Source organism: Pan troglodytes, chromosome 12, assembly GCF_028858775.2.
Source record: "Pan troglodytes isolate AG18354 chromosome 12, NHGRI_mPanTro3-v2.0_pri, whole genome shotgun sequence".
In the NCBI taxonomy this organism is placed as follows: Eukaryota; Metazoa; Chordata; class Mammalia; order Primates; family Hominidae; genus Pan; species Pan troglodytes.
Genome location: NC_072410.2, coordinates 75853784 through 75872476, shown reverse-complemented (window position 1 = coordinate 75872476; position 18693 = coordinate 75853784).

Genomic DNA, 18693 nt, shown 5'->3' with positions numbered 1-18693 from the left:
ACCCTGAGCTTCACAAGCCGTATCTCTATCTTTCCCAGCAATTTTGCAAAATAGGTATGATTTGTCTAATTTAAAATGAGCTATATCAACTCCATGTGGCTATGCAGGTGCTATGCAGCCTAGAAGGCTTTAAAACGGCATCTTCCAAATGCTGGTCTGGGAGCAGCTTCACAGCATCCTGAGGAGCTTTTTAAAAATGCAGACGCCCAGCCCCACATCCTCGATTTTTATTCGAAGCCTGTGAGCCTTCCCCAGGCCCCCCAGGTGACTCCGAAGCCTGGCTGGCTCTGGCACTGCGGTTCTGGGGCTGCTAAGGGCTGGGGTCTTGTGGGCTGAGGGGGAACCATAGGAAAAGTCCAGGAAAAGCCACAATGGGAAGGGTGCCTGGGAGGGAACTTCAGTAAACTATAATACAGCCATATGGCAGCATACTATACAGCCCTTAAAAATGAAGAATTTGGCTGGGCACAGTGGCTCACGGCTATAATCCCAACACTTTGGGAGGTCAAGGCAGGTGGATCACCTGAGGTCAGGAGTTCAAGACCAGCCTGACTGACATGGTGAAATCCCATCTCTACTAAAAACGCAAAAATTAGCCAGGCGTGGTGGGACACACCAGTAGTCCCAGATACTCAGGAGGCTGAGGCAGGAAAATCGCTTGAACCCGGGAGGCAGAGGTTGCAGTGAGCTGAGATCCCGCCACTGCACTCCAGCCTAGGTGACAGAGCAAGACTCCGTCTCAAAAAAAAAAAAAAAAAAAAAAAAAAAAAAAGAATTTGTGATAACATTAGAACAGACATTAAGGGAACAAGACAGGTAATAAATTGCATATATAGTTTTGCCACAGCTATATAACAAATGCAAAAGTGCATGTTTTTTTAAAAAAAAAAGACTGGAAGGAAAAACAAAATGTTTTATTGGTTATCTCCACATGAAGATTCTATGTGATTTTACCTTCCTCTGTACACTTTTCTCCCTAGGGAGCGTGTTACCTTTCTAAATAGAAAAGCGTAAGTGTGTTTTTGAAAGAGAAAAGTCTGTCATCCTCTGTCACCCCAGCCAGCAGAAGTCAACTTTCACATTCTGGAGTTAGGCAGAAATTGCTGGGGTTTTTGTTTTCTTCTTCCCTCTGAGGGCAGGAAATAACTCTTTCCCACTGGGTTTCCTGCTGGAGTTGGAGGCCCAGAAAAATTCTGGCTGAAGACTGGAGACAGGTATAAACATGCCAGGCTTGCAAGGTCCTCTGTGAGTGGCTCTTGGGTATCTCCGCGTCCCTCTCTCTCCAGCACCTGCTCTGGGAGCTGTTTCTGGAAAGCACCATCACCACTTTTGCAAGGCCATCCTCTCTACCTGGAAGGCTCTTCCCTGCTCCTCTCTTGCTTAACTAACATCCTTCGGCCATTGTCTTAGGTGTCCATGTTCTAAGGCGATCTTCCCTGACCCCCAGTACTGAGTCAGGACCCCCAAGAGCTCCCAGAACACCCTGTTCTCCCTGATTTGATTGTCATCATGGGTTACTTCTAAGGCTCCCCAAGGGTTGGGACTCTATATCCGGTGCATTATCAAAGCCTGGTACACAGCAGGCACTCAATAAATGTTTACTGAATGAATGAGGAAATCCTGCCTTGAGATCCAAGGTACCAAAGGAGCTCTGAGAGAGGCAGGTGTCATCCCAAGGAGCTCTGGTACCTGCCTCTCTCAGAGCTCCTTGGAGGAAAGGGTCCAGGTAGTTCTTTCTGCATAAAGCTGTTATGGCTGGTGCCATGTGATTCAAAAACCACCTCCACCACCTGCTCCAAGGGATTAGACCGGAGATAGGAAGGCAAGCAGACAGCGGGCAGGAGGGGGCTGGCCTCCTCTTCAACGGCTTGCTCAGAAACTCTGCCCCATGCAGGGACTCTGTCTGGGGTGGTGGCTAACTGGCCCAACAGCTAGCTTCTTGGGAGGAGGCTCACTGAGGGAAGCGGTTGTCCTAAGGGCCGCTGAGTTTCATCTGGTTGCTCTGGGAAGGATGCGCTTCTGCAAAAGCCCTAGAGGCAGAGCCCCTTCAGCCTCTCCAGGCCTCAGAGCTGAGCCCCGCCCCCCGACGCCCCCACCCATCTGACTCTTCTTGACAAACTAAAAAGGCTGCCTCGCAGGGGAGGGCAGCCACCCACGGTGTCACCCTCTGGCTGCTCACCGGCCACCCTTGGGCCTCTCCTCTGGGCCGCCCTTCCTTCTCGAGTGTTCTCCGTGTGAGGGCCCTGGCCCAGCTGGCCCCAAACGGGATTTGGGCACCCAACCCAGACCGGCAGGTTTGCAGGTGGTTGATGAACTCAGGGCCCTGCCGTTCTGTTTCCAGGATCCCTGGCCTGGGGTCTAGGGGATGAGGTAATGGGACTGCCCCTGCCTCCCACACATCTCCTAGCGGAGCGAGGGGCTCACCTGGTGCACAGGCCCACTTTGGTGGGGTGGAACAGCCCACACAGAGGGATTGGGGGTAAATAGAAACGTGTTACTGGTGCTTCAGAAACGTGTTGGGAGCGGGGTTTCCTGAGAGGGCAAGAGTGGGCTTCCAGAGCCTAGGAGGGACTGACCTTGCGCATCAGAGGGCAGTGGCCTGCTAAGGCCAGCCCTTAGGATGTCTCGAGTTCTGCTAGGTTGTGCTTGCCCTCACCCTGCCATCTTCTCCGCCCTTTCAACACTCTTCTCCCTTTCCTTTCCCCTCTTCAGGAACCAGTGCCCTCTGGCCTCTGGCAGCCACATGTTCCAGTCTTGGAAGGATAACTCAGATCTAAAATATTCTCATTGCACATTAGCCCGTGCGTCACCGTGCTGTGGCTCCCCCAAAGCCTCCTGCCACGGAAGGCTGGTGGCTGACACACTCACCCACACTGAGGTGTCAGGAACAGGGTGGCTTGGGGCAGACAGTGAGGAAGCGGGGGCAGATTTAAGAGTGGCTCATGGAAAGGAAGACTTCTGCCAAAGGAATGAGTCTCTCAGATGAGGAAGAACTGGTCCAGTGAGAGAGAGAGTGGGGGCTCCACTCAGAGTTGACCACCTTCTCTGCCACAACAGGGAGGTTCTGCCCGGGGCTAAGGGGTGGGGAGGGAAGCCTGGGGATGTGAGCTTAGTGAGGGCCACCCGCCGTGAAGATGAGCCGCCTCATCACAGCCGAGGTGGAGACAGCGCTGACCTGGGAGCCCAGACCCCTGTCAGTGCTAGCCCAGCTCTGCCTCAGATAGCCCGAGCTTTTGCAGATCACCTATTGGGCCTCGGTTTTCCTACTGGTAAAATGGGAACAAACCTATCCACATCTCAGGGCTGTTGTGAGAGCCATTGAGATAAGACAGGAAAGACATGGGCAAGTCAGACGAGAGACACCATGAGGCAGTGGAAGGGTAGCCAACAGGGCATCAAGAGATGGACCTGGGCAAGTGCCTGCCCCTCTCTGTACACTGCAAGGGTCAGAGCAGCCGATCTCGGAGGACCTGTCAGCCCCAGCCTCTCTTATCTTCCCCTGCTCCAGGGAAGCTTCCTGAGGAGGTGCCAGAGCAGCTCCGGTCACTTGCCATGATGGCTCAGAGCCAGTGCCAAGGGCTTCGCTCCGACACTCACCTGAGGACACGTGGGGAAGCAGGCAGAGGGAGGAGGTGGCCCCACCCACTCCTGCAGGTGGACTTGCTTCTCCTCAGTCCTCACCCTCTGGCTTCTGGTGGGTTTTCCTGTCCTATTTGCTGTGATCCCCTGACAGCCAGCACCCCTACACACACCACACACACACAAACTCACACAGTGTATGTGTGCACATTGCTGGTGCTAGACTGAGTCACACACACACACACACACATACACACGCTCACGCATACTCTTTCACATGCAAAAACACATATACTCTGACACACACACACATACACACACACATACACTCACACATGCAAACACACATACATGCACACACACACACACACGCATGCACACACACTAGTCCCCTGCCCTGCCTGGTGGCTTCTGGTCAAGTCCAGTCCTGGGTCCAGAACCAAGCTCCTGCAGTCTGGGGCTCCCCAGCAGAACTTGTGTCCTAGGAAAGCCACCTCCCTGCCCCCGCCAGGTCTGGACCCTGGGCCCTGCAGGGACTGCTCTCAGGGAACGGCCTGGCCACTGATCTGCTTCAGGGTGAGCATGTTTCACAGCCACCTGGGTCAGGAAGCCCACATTCTCCCAAGGGAAGGCAACTCATAGCTAATGTCTGAGGGTGATCTGAGCACTCTTCACCACCCCGTCAGCCCTTAGCTTTCATCTCATCTCCTTGCCAACAGCACATAAGTGTGAGTGACTCCTTACTGCCGTCCAGGCAGCCTGAGGGCTACGAGGGGCTTCAGAGGTCCTCATCCCCAGCCTGTAGGCCTGGCCATACTGGACCCATGAGATCAGCCACCCTGTCAGCTGGTACCTCAGGGTCCTACAGTCCTCCTCGCTCAAGCCCTGGTCCTCTAACTCGGAGGTGATGAGGTGTTGGGCTGGAAGAGACAGGCAGCCAGGTAAGAGTGTGGGGAGACACGGATGCCCAGTGGGCAGCTCTGCCCTGGGTGCTGCTGTTTCTGCCTCTCTCGGGATGGGTTGTGTTGAGGAAGAGACCTCTGAGATGGAGGAGGCCTCCATGCCCTTTGCCTCCCCTTCCCCGATGCCCCATCCTCCTCGTCCTCCTTGTCCTGCCTCACTTGCCTCAAGTGCTCTCTGCATTGCCTTGCAGACCTCACCTCTCCATGTGTCTCTGTATCTCTGCCACCTTGTCCCTCTGTTTTCTATCTCTGGCTCCTTTCTCTGTGTCTATGCCTGTGTCCCCAACTCTCTCTGGGTCCTCATGCCACTCTCTGCCTCCCTCTCACTCTGTGCCTCTCTGTCCTGTCTCTCTCTGACCAGTTCTCGGACCTCCTTCCCCTCCAGAGTCCTCCTCTTGACAATCCACTTTGTAGCAATCTCATGAAAAAAAGGAAAGAGAAGGCACTATGTGGTTTTATCATCACAATAAAACCTAGTGGGCTTGACATGCGGCTGCAGGGTCTGCCCATCCTCACAGCTGCCACCCTCCCTCCTCCAGGGCAGTCTCTGTGCATTCAGCAGAGGCACCAGCCTGGTGCAGCTCCCCTGCCTGACACTTCTAGAGCAGAAGCCCACCAGCCACAGGGCATGTCTTGAAGAGACAGCCAAGTATAGGGACAAAGCAGGAGCCCAGGGCCAAAGCAGGTGTCCAGATGGAATTAGATGTCTGCTATGGAATGCATGTTGGAGATTAGGTGAAGCCCTAACCCCCAAGGTGATGGTATTTGAAGGTGGGGCCTTTGGGTGGTAATTAGGTTTAGATGAGGTCATGAGGGTAGGGCCCCCATGATGGGATTAGTGCCCTTATGAAAAGAGGAAGAGAAGCCAGAGTGCTCTCTGCCTTGCCATGTGAGGACACAACAAGAAGGCAGCCAACTGCAAGCCAGACAGAGCCCTCACCAGAAACTGAATTGGCCAGCACCATGATCTTGGACTTCACAGTCTCCAGAACCCTGTGAGGAATAAACCCCTATTGTTTAAAGCCACCCGGTCTACCATATTTTGTTATGGCAGCCCAAGATGACTAAGATGGTATTGCAACCTGATTGACCCCTCTGTAGGAGAGGCAGCAGCCTGGTGAGACTCCAGGCCTGACCTGGACCAAGGTCAACCCTGCCCTGCACTCTGCACCCCTCTACGCCCTCACCTATTGTGGCCTCTGGCTTCTGCCACAGAGACTCCCACAAGAATGTGAAGAAGGCACATGCCCCAGAGGGCTGGACCTGTTTCAGAGTCAGCCTAGCAAGCTGCTGACTTGACTACAGTGGGCTCTGAGGTCCCAGGAGTGGCCCCTGGCTAGCACAGGTCACTGACACTCGGTGCTTCCTGGCGGGGGTGGGAGGAGAACGGGCACTGGGACAATCCAGGTCTGCCCTCTCCCAGTTTTTCCCGTCACTGTCTCACATCCTAGGAGTATCTGTGTGCCTTGTCTGTGCCCCACCAAAGGCTCCTATCTCTCTGCCTGCAAATCCTTCAATCACCACACACATCCCATGCCCACCCAAGGGGATCCGCAAGTGATGAGCCACCTGGAGCAGGCGTGAGGAAGTGCAAACTCCAAGCCCTCCCCTTCCAAGCTTTGGCCTCTGTCGTGGTAACAGTTGCTTGTTTTTTGAACATCTAAAGTGTGTAGGAACTTGTGGTTTACAAAAGGGCTTCTCTTGCTCATTTCGTTTAATCCTCACAACAGGATTATTACCATGCACATTTTACAGAAGACGAAAGCAAAGCTCAGAGGACTAAGTGACTCCATGCTGATTACACAGCACAGGATTGACCCCCCCGCCTTCTAGGGCTGAGACCCAGCTAGTTACCATCTAAGCATCCCTCTCCTCCCAACACAAAGCCTCTGCATGGCCACTACAACCCTATTAACTGTCAGGCATACCTGTGCCTCCCTGCCCTGGGGCCTTTGGCCATTCCCCTGCCAGAAATGCCTTTACCTATCCTTTCGCTTTTTTACTCATTTTTCAAAGCCCAGCTCATGCCCCATCTCCACTTGAAAGTCTCCCATTGCCTTTATGGAACAAGCCTTCTTAGAGCCCATGTTGTGCTTGTAATCAGCACCATGAAGTTTAACAATTGTGGCAGAGCCAACTTGTCCCTGCACATCTACTCTCCCCTTCCTGAATTTTAGCTAGGCACATGGCTGCCTAGACAAAAGCCTGAATTTTCTAGATGCCATATGTTAGATGTAGTCAAGTTCTGATCAATGGGAGGTAAACAGAGTATCACTATGACTCTGAGAAAGTATTGATAAATGGTGAGGTACCATTCTTCTGCTGTCCTTTTCTACTTCCTTCCAGCTGAAATGTGAACATGATGGCTGGAGCTCAAGCAGCCATTTTGGGCCATAAGGTGGATGCCGTGTATGAGAATGGCAGAGTAATACAACTAAGGAACTTCAGATGCTAATACAACTAAGGAACTTGAGATGCTGATGGTCATGGAGCTTCGTATACCTGGGCTGTTTACTTCTACACTTTGCTTATCTGAAGGGATAATCAACTTCTCTCTTGTTTACAACATTATATTTTGGGTCTTCTGTCACTTTAGCCAAATACTATCCTAACCGGTACAAAAACAACAACCAACCAATGAGTCTTTATTGAGCAGTTACTTTGTGCCACGCACTGTAATAGGCAAGGTTTTCAAATCTGTTTTTCATTTAATTTTCACAGCAACCTTAAAACCAGGTGTTAAGACTAATTAAATTTGTGAGCTTCATCTCCCAAATAAATTTTTTGTTCATTTGTTGGCTCCTGCTACATACCAGACATTTGTCAAGGCATTGAGGGTACAGTAGCAAATAAGAGAAATTCCTTTTCTTCAAAACATTCACAGTCCAGTGGGAGAAACAGACAAGTAAGTGGAAATAACAATGCAATGTGAGGATGATAATAATATTATCATTTTAAGGTGCTATCAATTGTAGCATGCACTGTTATTTTATGTACTATCAAGAAAAAATATACTGCCATTAAACTGAATCGTAATGCCTTAACGATAGTCTCACGTGACACATGAACCAGATACACCAACCTCTGCTTACTTTGAAATCGTTTATTAGCTATTCCAAGGGATTTCACAATTTCTCTGGCCCTTGGTTGCTTTGCTTGGTATGTGACAGGCCATCTTTTCAGACAAATCTCAGTAACAAAACATAGCACAACTTCATCTGTTTATATCTTCGTTTCCTGTCCCATAAAGTACCTGATTGTGATTCTGGAAGAGGCATAGACTATGGTGGTGCCTCTGTTGGTGAATATTTGCCTCATTAATATCAAGTTTATGCCCTGCCACTTGGTTTCACGTTCTTCTTCACATTCAACAAATTTTCCTTTCTTTGTTGAGCAATAGCATTCTTGAAGGCAGTTTAGAGGCAGTTAAACTCAACACATAAAATATCTAGGAATGACAAAACTACGCATTCATTTACAACTCATAGCTCTAAAGAGCAAAGACCAAGTTTATGCTTATTCAGGCAATGACAACTATGTGGCAACACCACAGGATAAACAATGATTATAAGATTTTTTGGGGCTGGGTGTGGTGGCTCATACTGTAAGCCCAACACTTTGGGAGGCTAAGGTGGGTGGATCGCCTGAGGCCAGCCTGGGCAACATGGAGAAACCCCATCTCTACAAAAAATACATGTGATGGTACATGCCTATGGACCCAGCTACCAGGGAGGTTGACGTGGGAGGATCACTTGAGCCCAGGAAGTTGAGGCTGTAATGAGCTGTGAGTGTGCCACTGCACACTAGCCTGGGCGACAGAGTGAGACCTTGCCCTGAAAAAAAAAAAAAAAAGATGTTTTTGATTGTAAGCACTGTGCAATCTCAAATGTTTGAAGAAGTGATTTTTTTTTAAGTGTCTTCCAGAGGCTAGGAGAGGGAGGAGTAGGGAATGACTACTTCATAAGAATGGGGTTTCTTTTGGGGATAATGAAAATGTTCTGGAACTATACAGCAGTGATGGCTGCACAACACTGTGGATGTACTAACTGCTGCCAAATTGTCTGTAGTTCGGGAGGCTGCGCATGTGTGAGGGCAGGGGGTATATGGGAAAGCTCTGCACCTTCCTCACAATTTTGCTGTGAACATAAACTACTCCCAAAAAGAGTCTTTAAAAAATAACTAAATCGCAAGCACTGTCCTTTGTGTTGTTGTTGTTGTTTGCTTCCCAAAGTGCTGAGATTACAGGCGTGAGCCACCACACCCAGCAACAAGCACTGTTCTAAGTGTATCACATAGTCAAATGTAATGCCAACAACAACCATAAAACATAGCTAATAATAATCACTAACATCCATGGACCACCAATCTCTCAGTGACTTAGGACTTTATAAGCACTAGGTCATTTACCTCTCATAACAGCCTATCAAGTTCAGTCTGTTCTGCCATAATGCTTGTTTTGGAAATGAGAACCTATTCCAACATGATTGGTATATCAGGGAACAATATAAGCATAATGCAGATTTTGCATTTGCTCTTGTGTGATTTTGTCAGTGGGAAACACTGTCAGGGGTTGGTAAACTACAGCCCTCTGGCCAGTGGTCTGTTTTTGTAAATAAAGATTTATTGGAACACACTCATTCATTGAACAACAACAGCAGAGTTGAGTCATTGCAACAGATACGTCTGCAAAGTTGAAGGTATTTATTATCTGGACTTTTAAGAAAAAGTTGTGAAGCCCTGTGTTATGGGAAGCCAGAAAATGCACCCAGCTGAACCATATATCACAGACAAAACACACATGTACTTTAAAGAGTTAATCAGTTGTCTTTTCATTTCTTGATGTTATCATAACCACACAATATTTTTTAATTTTAGCATTTAAAAACAGCTTTATTGAGGCGTAATTCATGTACCATACATTTCATCCATTTTAAATGTGCAATAATTTTTAGTAAATTTACAGGGTTGTTCATTACCATAACAATCACCATAATCCAATTTTAGATAGAACATTTCCATCACCTCCCAATAACCCCTTGTGGCCATTTGCAGTCAATCCCTGTTACACTGCCAGCCCCCACCAATCACTGTAGATTTGTCTGTTTTGGACATGTCATGTCAGTGGAATCACATAACATGTCATCTTTTGCATCTGGCTTCCTTCACTCAGCATAATGTATTTGAAGTTTGTTCACATGGAAGTATCTATCAGTAGTTTGTTCCTTTTTAATTGCTGATTAGTATTCCATTGTTTATCCATTCACTGTTTGACAGACATTTAGGTTATTTCCAGTTTGGGCTAATTATAAATAATGTTGTTATAATTTAATGTAATTGTCTTAGTTAGCTTGCGCTGCTATAACAAAATACCATAGACTGGGTGGCTTAAACAACAGACATTTATTTCTCACAGTTCTGGAGGCTGGGAAGTCCAAGATCAAGGTGCTAGAAATTTCAGTTCCTGGTGAGGGCTCTTGTCCTGGCTTGCAGAAGGCTGCCTTCTTGCTGTGTCATCAAATGATAGATCTCTGGTCTCTTTTCCAATTCTTATAAGGATACTAATCCCATCACATCTCCACCACTGTGACCTTATTTAAGCCTAATTACCTTCCAAAGGCCCTACCACCAAATACCATCATATTGGGAATTAGGGCTTTAACATAGAAATTTACAGTGGGGGACACAAACATTCATCCAATAACAGTAATTATTGATATTATTGGATTTATATCTATCATTTTGCTCTTTATTTTTTACATGTCTCATGTCTGTTTTGTTTCTATGTCGCTCCTTTATCGCTTTCTTTTATGTTTAACATATATTCTTCTAGCAAACCATTTTAATTTCATTGTTCATTTTTACATATAATTGTTGAGTTATTTTCTTAACGGTTACCCTAGTGATTACAATATGCATCTTAATGTATCACAAGGTAGGAAGGTAAAATATTTGATTTGATAGTTTGTTAGCTTGAACTATTACTTTTTAATATTTAGGCATTTGGTGTGTGGTCTCCATTTGTACCCCACCCCAGGCCTTGCATACGTTGAGGAAGGCCTGCCTTTCACATATTTGTATGCATGTATTTTTTCACATAATTATATCCATACTATGAATTATATATTCTGAATACCGCAGTTCTATATTCTGCTTTTTAAAGTTAACATTTTGCCACAGGCATTTTTATTTGCCATACATTTTTATAAACTTTTTTAAAGGCTGTATTGTATTCCACTGAATGGATGGAGCAAACTTCAGTTAATCATTTCCCTACTTTAGGACATTTAGGTCATTTAAAATTTTTGCCTTAAAAAAAAATAAAATGCTGCAATGAAGACTGGGCACGGTGGCTGATGCTTATAATCCCAACACTTTGGGAGGCCAAGGTGGGCAGATCTCATGAGCTCTGGAGTTTGAAACCAGCCTGGCCAACATGGCAAAACCCCATCTCTACTAAAAGTACAAAAAATTAACCAGGCGTGGCGGCATGCACCTGTAGTTCCAGCTACTTGGGAGGCAAGGGGGCTGAGGTGGGAGGATCTTTTGAACCTGGGAGACAGAGGCTGCAGTGAGCCGAGTTGGCACCTCTGCACTCCAGCCTGGGTGACAGAGGGAGACCCCATCTCAAAAAAAAAAAAAAAAATCGCTGCAATGAGGATTTTTGTACACATAACTCTTTTCACATTTTTGAATTTTTGGCATAAATTCCCAGTTGTAAAATTACTCTGTTGAATATAAAAATATGTTTATAGTTCTTGATATCTTTCACCATATTATTTTCCTTGAAATTGTAACAATTTACTCAGGTCAGCAATGAGTAAATAGGTTGGCTAGCTATTTTATCACATCTTCATGAGTTCTGGGTGTCAAGTTAAACTTTCCACTTAACTTTGCATTTCTTTGGTGATTAGCAAGGCTGCACATTTTTCTGTAAATCTATTTACTAGTTATAACTTGTTTTATGTAATTTGCTTCATTATGCTCCTTGCTTATTTGTATACATATAAGGCTTTTTATGTTTGTAACTATGAGTTTGTATGGACTGTTTATGTAATATGTCCTCCTCAAAACATTTTAGGAAAGAGATAGAATATAAATAAAACCAGATTATTTTTAAACTTATCTACCTTAAATGCTGCAAATATTTTTCCCACTTGCCCCTTTTCAGTCTTTTTTTAATACAGAAAATTTACATTTCTCTGTAGTCAAACCTGCTAATCTTTTCTTTGTGATTTCTTCAGTCATTTCTAAGTTTTAATAAAAGACATTCTCCCTCCAGAGATTTGGTAGCTGTTCAAGTCTCTCTTTTAGTTTGCCTTGGTTTTTAAAAAGTATGTATTAATAACTTTAATCCATGTAAAATTGCTCTGTAAAAATTCCCTCTGGTTGAAGAAAGAAGAGGATCTCAAAACGTAAGTTTCTCAAACTCGTTTCTCTTCCCTGGTTTCCTTGCCTGCATCGGACTGGGCCCTGAGCCTGAAATCCCAGAATTTTGAGAGGCCAAGGTGGGAGGGTCACTTGAGGGCAAGAGTTTGAGACCTGCTGTCCATCTGTCTACAAGGAGGAGATAACACAGAATCAGAGCTTGCCTCAACTCGCCAGCGCTGGACCCACATCCAAGGAGGATGGCCCAGAGTGGTGGGAAGAACATGACTTGGAACCCGAGTTTGGACCCTGGCTGTGTGTGAACGCTCAGGCTTCAGTTGTCCCTCTGCAGAATGGGGCAAAGGATGCCTGACTGACAGGGCTGCTGTGAACATAGTACAAGATGATGTATGGAATGTTCTAGAAAAGTACCTGACCCATCATGGATCTCTCAGGGCCCTGCCTGTGCACTGACTTGGCTCCTGGATCCCACCTCAAGATCAAAGGTGTTCCTGGGCCGCCTCCTCCTCTCCAAGGAGCATGGGCAGGCCTGCCAGAGCAGTCCAGAGTATCGGCACCTTTAGATGAGGAAACTGAGGCTGGGAAAGGCTAAGCGGTGCAGCAGCAGATGCTCTTACCTGCGTTGACATGCTGCCTCCTCCAGCATCGCTTTCCTCATGGCACCTCAGCCTCCTCATATGTCAAATTGAGCTAATGGCCCTTATTGGTCTCTACTGCTGAGGGGTTACTTGAGCAAATGAAAGGTTCTGAAAAACCCATGGAAAAATCAAGAGGCAAGGTAGAGTCCCTATGGGCTGCTCAGTGTACTCTTCCCGCAGCTCTGGACACAGACGAAGCCTCTGTGTTAGCTCTGAGAGGCTTTTTGCCTCCCCACCCCCAGCTCCCCAGGAGAGCCCTGCAGAGACTCTGTGAAGGCCCCTTGTCCCCGTGGCTCACCAGGCAGGAAGCCCGTGGCTTGGCTGAGGCCCCAGGAAGCAGAGTCTGGGAGGTGAACCGTACCTCAGGCCCAGTTGTGTTCAGCTTGGAGTAGCTTCTGAAGTCTCAGAGAGGGAGGGTGAGGAGGAACCTCAGAGGTCACTGGGCCACCCCATTTCACAGATGTAGAAGTTAAGGCACAGAGTGGAGAGCCCATTAGTGGCGGTGTCAGCACTTGGGCTGGGGGATCCTGGCTCCCGGCATACTTTCCACGTGGCCTCCGCTGCTGCAGTGGCCTCTTTAGAAGGCTCCCTCTGATCCTTCTAGGAAATTCTCTGCAACCTGATGACATTTGAGCAAAACTGCATGATGTTGAAGGATCAGAGCACTTCTGAGAAGCAGAACAAAGCATTAAGAACAAGGTGTTCCCAAAAGAGGCATGATGGGGTCAGGAGGGAATTTCCTGAGAATAGGACTTTTTAGGGAAGGGAAAAAAGTGTTTTGAGCAGGAGCTTGGCTTTTTCAGAGCAGCTGGGAAAATGTGGGGGCAGCGGCTAGAGGCAGGCAAAGGTGGTAGAGAAATCTGACATCACCAACCCACCCTGCCAATTTAGCATTTAAAATTAAAGTTGCCTTCTCTCTTGGCACTTTTTTTTTCTTAACAGAAGCCATACTGCTGAGGTGTGAGGGGTAACAACGGTTCTCAACCCTGGCTGCACCTTAGAATCCACTGGGCTGCTCTTCCAAACCCAAGCCAATTACGCGGGAGTCTCTGGGTCAGGACCTGGGCATCAGTGGTTCTTAAAGCTCCCCGGGTGATTCTAATGAGCAGCTGAGGCCAAGTGCTTCCAGCCCCTGGATCATTTTGCCGTCTGACTTATGAATCTAAAATGGAGCAAATGTGTAATTCTGTTCGCAACTCACACTTGTCCAGGCCTTCTTCACAGGGAGGCCACAGGAAGAGATGGTGCCCTTCTCTCTCCTCCGCCAGGCTTATCTTACTCTCCTCAGGGCCCTGCCTAAGGCCCACCTCCATTCCAAACCAGAATTATTCCCATCCTCCAAATCCCTACAGAGGTCAGATTGGGCCACCAATGTACCTAGGGCTCCTTGGCCAGCCTGTGAATCTCCCCGGTGGCTGTTAAACAATGTCGGTTGTTATTTCTGTTTTCAGTCTTGCGCAGGTCATCCACCCAACTCGATGTGAGCTCTCTAAGGACTAGACCCCCATACCTTCGCCGGCCCTGGGCTGGCCAGGAGGCTTCAACTAAGACTAAGACTTGTTATCAGGGAGCTGAATATATTCGTTGCATCCACTTGAGTCACAAGTACACATTTAATTCTGAAAATGGCTCTGGGAGATTGGGACTATTTTTTTTTTAATGTCCATTTTATGCTGAGGAAAACGAAGCTCAACCAAGTAAATGGTTTGTATAAGGTCACAGAATGAGGAAGCGGCAATCTGCTGGGTCCATTGAGGTTCCTTTCCTACCACACAGCATTCTACTGCTATAGGGGAGTCCGCAGAGCAGGCAGAGCTAGGCTTAGGGGGAGCTCCAGAGGTCTCTCTCTTCAGGGAAGGTCTGGTCTGACCACCTGGGGAGGCCATCTGTGAAGGCTGCTTGGGCTCCAGTTCCTCAGGCCTTAGGAGAGGGTGTAACATCATGTTAAAACGGAAGTTTCCGCTGAGATGTTAAGTTGCTAGGTATCAGCTCCCAGAATCACTGGAGCAAAATGCAAATTTTATAAGGAAAAATTTAAAAACTAGGTTTTTACAACTCTTGCAGCCCCACTTACGGCTGAGGATCAGGTTGTTGGAGATTAAGGGGGAAAGGAATTGCTTATTGAATGCCATGTTCCTCTTCTTGCAGGAAAGACAGTGGAAGGCACCTGCCTCTCACAGTAAGTCTATGAGGGGAGCTTCATCAGAACTTCTCTGAAAGAGGAGTCAGGATCCCCGTACTATGGGGCCCCAGTGGACTGGTGCCTGACTTCCGCCTGAGAAATTTAGCTGGGACTACAGGCGCGCGCCACCGTGGCCTGGCTGATTTTTGTGTTTTTAGTGGAGATGGGGTTTTGTATTTTTAGTGGAGACCAGCGAAGAGAAACTACTGAGTTTGAGAAACTTATGCTTTGAGATCCTCTTCTTTCTTCAACCAGAGGGAATTTTTACAGAGAAATCCATATTGGTCAGGCTGGTCTCAAACTCCTGACCTCAGCTGATCCACCTGCCTCGGCCTCCCAAAGTGCTGGGATTACAGGTGTGAGCCGCTGCACCTGGCCTCCACCTGAGAAATCTAAAGGGCTGGTGATGGCGTGGCCGACCAGCTGCTCAGGGGATGAGCAGAAGGGGAGGCAGCTATGCTGAGTTTAGCTGAAAGCTCTTGAGTCTTCTGAGAGAGAGGATGCATGGAGGTGTCCCATGGGACCGATGAGAGCCCCAGGGTAGAAAGGGTCTGTTGTGGGTTGAATTGTGTCCCTGAAAAGATGTTCAAGTCCTAATTCCCAATACCTGTGAATGGGACCTTATCTGGAAACAGGGTCTTTACAGAGATAATCGAGTTCAGATGAAGTTATATTAGATTAGGGTGGCCCAGTATCCAATGACTAGTGTCCTTATATGAAGAGGGAGACTTGAAGACATAGAGACAAAGGGACACAAAGAGATAGGAGAGAAGGCCATGTGATGACAGAGGCAGAGACCGAGTGATATGAGGACAGGGCAGGGAAGGCCAAGGATTGCCAGCAGCCAACAGAAGCTAGGAAGAGGAAGGAAGGATCCCTGCCTAGCACAGACCCGCTGACAGCCTCCGTCTGCCCTTTTCCTCCAAAGTCCTGCCCAGGCTCCTCTTGGATTGAAGAGTCCTGAGCCCAGCCTTGAACTGATAACTGCAGCCAGGGAGTGAAATGTGCTGATTTGCTGCCCCAGGAGCCGATGGGGTCAGCCCTGTCTAAAGAACAGGAGCTCAGCACAGGGGAAAGAGTAACTCCCCAAAGGAAAACCGAGGTGCTATTACCAGAAGCAGAAGAGCTGCCACTTAAACAAGCAAAATAACCCATGTCCCCACACCCTTCAGTACCAGGCCCATCAATCACCTTCTAAGCTTACATATATAATGCAGATAGGACATGAGAGAGATGGCAAAGGTTTAGATAAAATGCTGTGATAATTTAGAAACATGGGGGTTTTCCCATATGAAGAGTCAGGGACTGCCTCATGGAGGAAGTAGCTTATGAACTGGACTTTCAAGGAGGAGTGGAATTTTGTGTGTGTATCCGTGAGAGGAGGGCACTCCAAGCTGGGAAAACTATATGACCAAAGGTGTGGAGGAGCAAACTATAAATGGGGAAAAGTCAGTGGTTCCATGTAGCCAGAACACAGGCCCGGCAAGAGAAGCAGTGGTCTATGTGGTAGAAGAATGAGGTGGGGATCAGATCTTAGAGGGCCTCAGGTGCCAGGATAAAGATCTTGGATGGCAATGTATAGAAAGTAGAAAACCACTGAAGGTCAGATTAATGTAACTTAAAAAGAAAAAATTAAATGGAGCACAACCAGGTAAGAGGTTCCTGGAATGGTGTATGCAAAAAAACAAAGATAATCTGAATGCCCCGTTGGCACCTCCAACCCAGCTTGTCCACGATGGAAGCCGGCCTCATTTTTCCCCATCCCTACCTGTCTGCCTGTTTCCCCTGTCCTAGTGAGCAGCATGGGCATCCCCAAGAGTCACCCAGGACTCTTCCCTCTCCCGTATCCCCCACTGCAAGCTCATCTCCAAATCCTGCTGATTATTCCTTCCAGATATTTCTTGAATGTACTTGTCTTGTTCCTCCACAGCACTTACTCTTCAGCCACCATCATCTGTCACTTGGATGGCTCCAACAGCCTCCTAACTGGCCTCTCGCCTCCAGCCTGGCCCCCCTTCCGTCCTCCACACAGTAGGCAGGGTCCTCTGTTTAAGTTATAGCCAGCTGGGGACTCCCTGCCACCCCCCCTTCAGAATCTGGTATTTAGCCCCACATCTTCCTGCTCCTGGATTTGGAACACACCAGCCATCCTGAGCTGCTTTCAATTCACGAAAGTAGTGTGACCCATCTCCCCTTTGGCCCTTTGCATGTGCTGTCGCCTCTGCTGCCCTCTCTTTTCCTCACTCCCTGGTTTTGGGGGTGGAGGGCTGTTCCTGGTAGAAAGGTTTTTTAGGAGGCTGGAGAACAAGAGAAAGAAGTTGGGAGAAAGCAGGGAACTCCCTGTGGTGGACACTCATCTCTCATCTGCCCTGCACTTTCCTTCTCCTGGGAGCAGTCACCACCCTCTTGTGGAGCTGCTCCTACACACAGATGTGTGGTCCAATGGGCGCCTCCATCTTTTTTTTTAAATGGAGACAGGTTCTCACTATGTTGCCCAGGCTGGTCTTGAACTCCTGGAGAGACTCCATCTTTCGTGATCCTTCCTTCCTGTCCCAGTGATGGATTGTGAGGTTGGCCATCTGACCTGACCCAGACTAGTCACAATCTTCCCAAAAATTGTTCTAAATTGAGCTAAGGAGAGAAGGCCTCTTTCCTTTTCAGGTGTAAGGCTGAAACGACAGACTGTAGACCTCTATGCTGCTAGACATCCTGCCTTGTGGAAAAAGGTGGTATACAGAAAGGTGGTATACTGAAAATGACAGGCCAAAAGACAGGATCCTGACAAGGCTCAAGTCACTTCTAAGTTCCAGGGTGACTTGTTACTTCACCATCCCCTAGAGCAGTGCTTTTCAGGCTATCTGGAGGAAAAGCCAGATTTTTTTGCCCAATTTGTTATAAAGTAATAGTACTTCTGTGGAATACACTTAAAAACTTAAAAAAAAAACCCAAACACAGTTTTATTTATTTAATTATTTGTTTATTTTTTGAGACCGGGCCTCACTCTGTCACCCAGGCTGGAGTGCAGTGGCACCATCACGGCTCATTGCAGCCTCAACCTCCTGGGCTCAAGTGATCCTCCCACCTCAGCCTCTCAAGTAGCTGGGACTATAGGCATGTACCACGATGCCTGGCTAATGTTTTTGTTTTTGTTTTTTTGTAGAAATGGGGTTTCACCATGTTGCCCAGGTTAGTCTCAAACTCCTGAGCTCAAGCAATCCACCCGCCTTGGCCTCCTAAAGTGCTGGGATTACAGGTGTGAGCCACCACGCCTGGCCCAAACACAGTTTTAAAATCCCATTTTTTTCCTACTGTTATAGTCAATAGACCTAATATTAGTTTGTCAATTTGTTATGAAAGTTTGTAAACACTTCTTCTTGATTTCTGTACTCACCTTCTCATTGACTGTGTCAAGTAGCCAGTCCATGGATCAGACTTTGAGTAGCCCTATCATAGAGGTTGTCATAGAGCTCCACCCTTGCTGGCACCAGCTCTGCATTTCAGCCTGCAGGAAGAGGAAGTTTAGGGCAAGCAAGTTCCTTTTAAAGAAGCAACACAGACCAGAGCGAGACTCTGTCTAAATAAATAAATAAGCAACACGGATGTTGTACATATCACTTTCATTCTATTCCACTGGTAAAAATGTAGTCACACTTAGCTGAAGGAAGGCTAGAAAATGTAGTCTCTTGTTGGGTGGACTTGAGCTATTACTAAAAAGACAAAGGAGAGATGGCTCATGGCAGACTATAGCTTCTGCCACACACCCCTGCTAGCTGCCTCTAGGGCCTGGCTTTGTACTTAGGGGTGCTGGGGTCTTGGCTAGGTGAGAACTATAGAACACATCTACCACCCTACAGCAAACCATCCCAAAATTTAGTGGATTGAAGCAACAATTTTACTGGCTTGCAGTTTTGTAGGTCTGCAATTTGGCTGGGCTCAGTTGGTGGGT